Source organism: Xenopus laevis, chromosome 4S (genome assembly GCF_017654675.1).
Source record: "Xenopus laevis strain J_2021 chromosome 4S, Xenopus_laevis_v10.1, whole genome shotgun sequence".
Lineage (NCBI taxonomy): Eukaryota > Metazoa > Chordata > Amphibia > Anura > Pipidae > Xenopus > Xenopus laevis.
The window spans coordinates 41,408,254-41,415,926 of record NC_054378.1 but is presented as its reverse complement, the minus strand read 5'-3'; the positions used below and the strand labels follow the sequence as shown (position 1 = coordinate 41,415,926).

The 7,673-nt window shown below is 42.5% G+C and overlaps 1 protein-coding gene across 1 annotated transcript in view; it reads left to right on the top strand.

Moving 5' to 3' along the window:
- Positions 1 to 4: 4 nt before the first annotated feature.
- Positions 5 to 7,673, top strand: part of XB5993342.S (provisional ortholog of IST1 factor associated with ESCRT-III S homeolog) — a 32,890-nt gene continuing 25,221 nt past the window's right edge. Inside the window, exon 1 of the mRNA XM_041561153.1 lies at positions 5 to 283. The gene's annotated coding sequence lies outside the window, so the exon portion shown is untranslated. The remainder of the gene's footprint in view (positions 284 to 7,673) is intronic.

Genomic DNA, 7,673 nt, shown 5'->3' with positions numbered 1-7,673 from the left:
GGGGGCCCGGCCACACCGCAATTAACAAATTTCACCGTCGAAATTTACATTGGTTGCGTCCCGTGCGTATGCATGACGTCAGTACGCACCGGCGCAACTCTATTGAAACCGCCGGCAGCCTGCCGCCTGCACATAGAAGATTGAAGACGCGTCTGGAGAAGGAGCTTCTTCCTGGAGACGGAACTGCTTCCTGGAGATGGTGAAGACGCGGAAGACACCGCTGGAGGAAGAAGAAGACTGCACAGGAGAAGGAGACGTTGTCACTGGAGACCCCCAGTTGCAGGTAAGTGCCACTGACCACCAATGTGAGCCCCTGATCCCACCATGCAGTGCCACTGACCACCAATGTGAGCCCCTGAACCCCTGTGCGGGCCCTTGAAGCCCCATGCGGGCCCTTGAAGCCCCATGCGGGCCCTTGAAGCCCCATGCGGGCCCTTGAAGCCCCATGCGGGCCCTTGAAGCCCCATGCGGGCCCTTGAAGCCCCATGCGAGCCCCTGAAGCCTCATGCGGGCCCCTGAAGCCCTAATGCGGGTCCCTGAAGCCCCAATGCGGACCTCTGAAGCCCCCAAGGAAGGGCCCCAGATCCCCACAAGGAAGGGCCCCTGAACCATCAATGCAGGGCCCCTGATCCTCCCAAGGAAGGGCCCCATATCCATCAATGCAGGGCCCCTGAACCATCAATGTCCATATGACCTGGTGGGGGGCATGGTTAGGGGAGGCATGGCAAGGGGGCCTAGAAAATTTTGTTGTGTGGGGCCCCGTGATTTCTGATGGCGGCCCTGGCTGCTTGCCATACTACATTCTCCATGCCATTATACTGTGCACGCTATTCCATACCTCGCAACATTTTGGAAATAGAAAGAGAGACAAAAAGTTTTGACCAAGCCCAAATCCATTGTCACGGGGAAATGAATAGGGGTTTAGTAGGGGGGACTCAACAAATATATTTGAAACTACTCATGCTTACATTATTATCAGTATTCACATCTAAAAAGATCTTATCACAACAGCACACAGCCTGGAACTTAATGTGCCATGCATTTTATCATAGCTAAGGGGAATTAGGCTTACAATAAGCATAATATAATTTTAAGAAGCAATTAAGACAAACAAACAGCCTTTGTAAACTAGGGGGATTGCTTTTTTCTTAGTTTAACACTTTGTTCCCATACTATGTGGATTCCATGATCACTTTACAATGCCACATTCAAAATTATAACATTCAACAATGCCACATTCAACAGATAACAACAGGGCCGGACTGGGGGGCCTGGGGCCCACCGGGACTGCTGTCCTGGGCCCCCCGGCCCCCGCCTCCCCTTGCTGCGGCGCCAGAGCCGCGCTCCCCCTTGGTGTTGTCCCACACCGGCGCGCAGACGGCACCTGGCTACGTTTTTTTTTAATTATTACAATTGGGGGTCTGGCCCGGCGGGGCCCCTTGAAGGTCGGGGCCCACCGGGTATTTTCCTGGTGTCCCGCCAGGCCAGTCCGATACTGGATAACAACATTACCTATATGATATAATTACCGTAATTATATATAGCTAGATGAGAATCAATATCACCTGGCACTGCCATCACCATCAGCTCCCTCAACAGACTCTATCGGACAGCTTTTTCTAATATTTACAGATCCCATACAGTGCTCCCCAAACACAGGCACCCTGACATTGTAGGCTTGGTGCCTCATGCAGTGTGTGCAAGCTACTTCAGTACTTACAGTAACACTGACAGACACCCATTTATTTGAGTACAAATAGGCCTAATAGTAAATACAGGAGGAGGATGAAGCCTTCTCCTGTCTCTTCTTGTACAACAAATGTTAAAATGAAGTATATCATCTTATATACAGTAAAGCAAAGAATAAGGGCCCAAGAATAGGCATAAGCATTTAGGCCTCTAAACCAACTCTTACTGCCTTCCAGAACAGAGGTTTGAATATTAGGTTTTGCAAACTTTTATGCATGTGGAGAGAGCCCTCTAGTGGTCACAAAGCAGAATGAACAATGAGGGCAACATGATGCCTTCACTTATTAAAGTGAATGAGGGAAACAACTGCTGAGTATTCTCTGCCATACCCCCCAGTTCATTCATTTCCCCATTCCCCAGACACCCTGTATTTCTACCATAGTGTAATTGCACTCAGGGCCAGAACTAGGGGTTGGCAGAAGAGGCACCTACCTAGGGCGCACAATGTGGGATTGCACTTAAACTCCTAGGTTTACTATAACCCATATTATACTGTGAGGGAACTCTTACTGAGTTTTAATTGCATAGGAAATACTCATCCTGTGTATGAACCAAGAGCTCACTGTTTCCTTTTCCAAATAATAAATAACATTAAAAAAGGTTTTTGACTATAGTTTTTAAAAGATGAAAAAATGTTCTCTATGATTGCCTGAATTACAATCAGATCAAATCTGAGAAGATGTTATTTTCTGTTATTTACGTCAATTCAAATGAACATCCAACAGGTCACAGAGATTCTTTTTTTTGTTCTAGGAGGTCCTTAATGTATCAAGGTTTAACTTCAGGTCACCATTTTCCCCCTCAAGTACAGCATAAGGGGTTCAACTCTGTGGCCATGGGGGGGGCTGTTGGAATTAGGGGCTCCCAAGGGGGTAGCGAGTGACCCATAATGTAAATGGGTCACTTAAAGACATAATATATATCGCTGGAGAAATATATAAGTGTGTTTGTGTGTTTTGAAAATTTGGCGATATTGGGTAAATGGTAAAATGACAATATAAAACATTGCAAATAAAGTTCCAAACACAGACTTTTGATTTGATTAAGATTGTAATATTATATTGTACTGTTTTTAGCATCAGATGCCAAGAGCGCAAAGCCCCAACCAAAACATCTAGTTAACATGCCCTCTGGCTGCCATATACTTCACTGGATAAACCTGTCCTCCTAAAATCATACAGAGAAAACAATGTTCACAAGTCTGTCAAATTCCTAATACATGCTGAAAATATATATATACATAATATATATGTATATATAATATATATACAATCAAATAACAATCTACCCCTGGAACACTGCATTGGTCTATTCATAGGGGCAGGATGGAACATATTATGTAATTCAGACCCCAAGACACAGGAGAGCTCTATACTATGGCAAGTGTTACCAACAGGGCTGCCTTTTTGTCCAAAACACTGTGAAATTCTTAATTTGACACAAGGTGCATAGAGCAGCAAACGTCCCAAAGTCAAGTGCTCACTACATAAACACTATGAGGGAAATTTGGCATTTGCACATACATACAGTATACAATTGGAAAGCAAGTCACATTTAGCTAGCTAGAGAGAGATATTTGGGGATTTTTTTCTACCTCGAAAACAGGGCTCTGATGTGGGCTGCTTGTTCTATTTCTATTTAACTCAAGTAAACTAATTTAGCTCATGTAAATGGCAGGAACAATGGGGGATGTCTAAGTGCCTCCCCTCACCCCTCTTAAATTAAGCATTGCCTACAGCAGCCAGTGCTAAAATCACAGGTCATGCCACAGGTTTCTGCAAGAAACGGGCCAACAAATTTATTTTGCCCAAAAAAATGCTCTAAGCAAGTACCATGCTCTTCACACTGGGAGAGAACTCCTACTGTGGGTAGTTATTATTAAGGGAATTCAAATTTGCCCCAAGGCAAATACGCTGCATCATCTTGAACTCTAATGGGCATTTTAGTATTTAGGTATAAGTTTCATTTATAAAGGGGTTCAAAGTGCAAAAACCTGATTATAAAAAAATGCGCTCTATACTTGCATCAAAGCTTTAGTGGGGCAATGTGAATAGCAGGCCACAAGCACTATAAAGAATTTGGTTGAAATTTGGGCTCCCCAGTGTTCATAGTGCTCGCACACCTTGGGGCTCATTAATCAACACAGGGAAACCCATGGCAAATGAATAGTAAATATATGTTTTCCGCCAGCTGCAGGAAGAACAATTTAAGCAAAAATTTTATTAGTAACCATGGGTTACTGCCAGGTTCAAATTTACCCTGTGTTGATTGATGAGCTCCATGGTATGCCCTGCGCAACTCGTATGAAAATTCCCAAACATTTTCTGCAGCATGTTAGAGTTAGATAATTTCAGGTGTCAGAAATAAGGGCTGAAAAATTCTGCAATTACCTGTGTAATTAGTGGGTCTACCTGGAGAAGAATGATAATTATCAATATATTATTGGCAAATTCATTAAGAATTAGCAAATCAAATGAAAATAATGCACAACTGACATTAAGGGCTCTTACACACGGCCGTTCCGACCTGCGCTCCCCTGCGTTCCGTTTTTTGGCGTTCAGCCGCAGGGGAGCGCAGGAATAGACGCAAGTCATTATTTGACATGGGCCTGTACTCATTAAGGCGCGTGTAGGCGCCGAACGCAGGAAAAATGCAGCATGTTGCGTCTGAACCTGCGTTCGGCGCCTACACGCGCCTGAGTGAGTACAGCCCCATTTCAAATAATGACTTGCGGCTGAACGCCAAAAGACGGAACGCAGGGGAGCGCAGGTCGTAACGGCCGTGTGTAAGAGCCTTAAGGGGCATAACATTTGTGATTTTTTTCTGCAATATGCAAAATATGCGGCACAAAAAGTAACTCTTGAATGCATTTGTGATTGAGTTTTCTAAACCAATACTTATGAGATTCATCAGATCAAACAATATCAAACAATTTGAAAATCTGAACAGAAAACTGCCACCTAAAACCTGCAGAGATGCTATAGAAGTCAATAGTACCATCAGCTGATGTGTCGGTTTTGCATTGTTCGTTTGCTAATATGTTAAAAAATTGGCAATTATAATTTTACTAGTGCTATTTATCAGTAATTATTATAAGCTATTAATTAGGTATGGGATTACAATTATCCAGAAAACTCTGAATTACAAGAAACCAATCTCCCATACAGTAGAGTCTATTTTGAAGTCTATTTTTTTTAATGAACTCCCTTTTCTCTGCAATAATAAAACAATACCTTGTACTTCATGGAAACTAAGCTGCATGAATCCATATTGGTGGCAAAACAATCCTGATGGGTTTATTTATTGTTTAATGATTTTTAGAAGACTTAAGGTATGGTGATTTAAATTACGGAAAGGCAAAAACCTCCAGGTCCCAAACATTGCGGATAACAGATCCCATACCTGTATTGTCTTTTGCAGCGTGCAAGAAAAATATTTATACAATAAAGCAAGCATGAAATATTTATAGCAGGCTATGGAGATGATGTAATGGGCAACAAAAAAGTAGAATTTGCCAGAAATAATGTTAAAAATAGCTGTTATTCTTGCACTAATGACATCAGCTCTTGCAACACAAATTTGGTATTTTGCACTTTAGTAAACACAGAAGCTGCACTTTTTTTAACCCTTTAAGTGCCACAGAACGTAGAATCTACGTTCTGTGGAAAAGTAACTTGAAATGCCACAGAACGTAGATTCTACGTTCTGCAGCACTTCCGGGTTCTGGAACGGAGGAGCGGCTGTTAGAGCCGCTCGCTCCGTTCCGCTTCGATCCCCTGCCCCTAGGCAACGAGCAGAGCAGGGGATCGAGTGGCCCCTGGGGCGCGATCGCCCAGGGGCCCAAAAACAGCAGCAGGCACGTGTTACTTACGTGTCCTGCTGCTGCAGCCTGCACCGGATCGTCGATCTCGGCCCCCACAGCACACAGACAGGAACCACGAGGCAGATGTCTTCCAGGGGCTCTTCCTGATTGCCTGCAACAGTCTCCAGCGATTTTTTCAGGTTAGTGCAACAATTACACACACAAACACACCAACACACACTTATTACAGTAATACACACTTAGATTCACACTTACACACACTTACACATACATTTTTGGGGATTGGGGGGGGTTATTTCGGTGATTATATTGCAATTTTGGGTATTTTGGTGCATTTTTAGCCATTTTATTGCATTTTTAGCCATTTTATTGCATTTTCAGCTCTGCATATGTTGTGTTCACTTGTTTCTAGCCGTATAAGGACAGTGCAGGGATAGCACAGTGGAGTTTATTGGCCCTAACATGGCCCAGCTAAAATATTCAAACTGTGATTCTGACGGCCGATAACACTATTCTGGAAAAAAAACATTGATTTTTGTGGTTTTATTGGATTTTTTTTCATTTCACTCTTTACTGCCTTATTTTGTTTTGCCTTGTAAATTTTATCTACTATATATCCATTTGGGGGTCTCTGTGCGCCACATAGTTTGGTATATCTATGCATATTGGGCATCAAAGTGTTCAGTAGACACCTGGCGTTCATATTTAGGATGTTTTATGCTGATACGTTACGAAATGTGGGGCATATAATGGGGTAAAATTCAAGCTTTGTGACGATTTTCAGAAATTTGATAAAAACCGTTATGTTCAGCATTGCTTTGCAGTTTGGCAGTTTGTAGTAGAAACACTTATTTACCCATATTGGATTCGTCAGAATGTGTACTTTCTGAAAATATATGGTTTTCTGGGGTCTCTGTACTGTTAGGGGGTTCTAATATCGCATAATACACACACCAGGTGCTTATATTGCAGCAGCCAGCGCGTCAGCTGTGAAAATGTATATACACTATTGTCATTTGGTGGTCTCTGTGCGCCACATAGTTTGGTATATCTATGCATATTGAGCATCAAAGTGTTCAGTAGACCCCTGGCGTTCATATTTAGGATGTTTTATGCTGATACGTTACGAAATGTGGGGCATATAATGGGGTAAAATTCAAGCTTTCTGACGATTTTCAGAAATTTGATAAAAAAACGTTATGTTCAGCATTGCTTTGCAGTTTGGCAGTTTGTAGTAGAAACACTTATTTACCCATATTGGATTCGTCAGAATGTGTACTTTCTGAAAATATATGGTTTTCTGGGGTCTCTGTACTGTTAGGGGGGTCTAATGTCGCATAATACACACTCCAGGTGCTTATATTGCAGCAGCCAGCGCGTCAGCTGTGAAAATGTATATACACTATTGTCATTTGGTGGTCTCTGTGCGCCACATAGTTTGGTATATCTATGCATATTGAGCATCAAAGTGTTCAGTAGACCTCTGGCGTTCATATTTAGGATGTTTTATGCTGATACGTTACGAAACGTGGAGCATATAATGGGGTAAAATTCAAGCTTTGTGACGATTTTCCGAAATTTGATAAAAACCGTTATGTTCAGCATTGCTTTGCAGTTTGGCAGTTTGTAGTAGAAACACTTATTTACCCATATTGGATTCGTCAGAATGTGTACTTCCTGAAAATATATGGTTTTCTGGGGTCTCTGTACTGTTAGGGGGTTCTAATATCGCATAATACACACACCAGGTGCTTATATTGCAGCAGCCAGCGCGTCAGCCGTGAAAATGTATATACACTATTGTCATTTGGGGGTCTCTGTGCGCCACATAGTTTGGTATATCTATGCACATTGGGCATCAAACTATTTAGTAGACCCCTGGCGTTCATATTTAGGATGTTTTATGCTGATACGTTACGAAACGTGGAGCATATAATGGGGTAAAATTCAAGCTTTGTGACGATTTTCCGAAATTTGATAAAAACCGTTATGTTCAGCATTGCTTTGCAGTTTGGCAGTTTGTAGTAGAAACACTTATTTACCCATATTGGATTCGTCAGAATGAGTACTTTCTGAAAATATCTGGTTTTCTGGGGTCTCT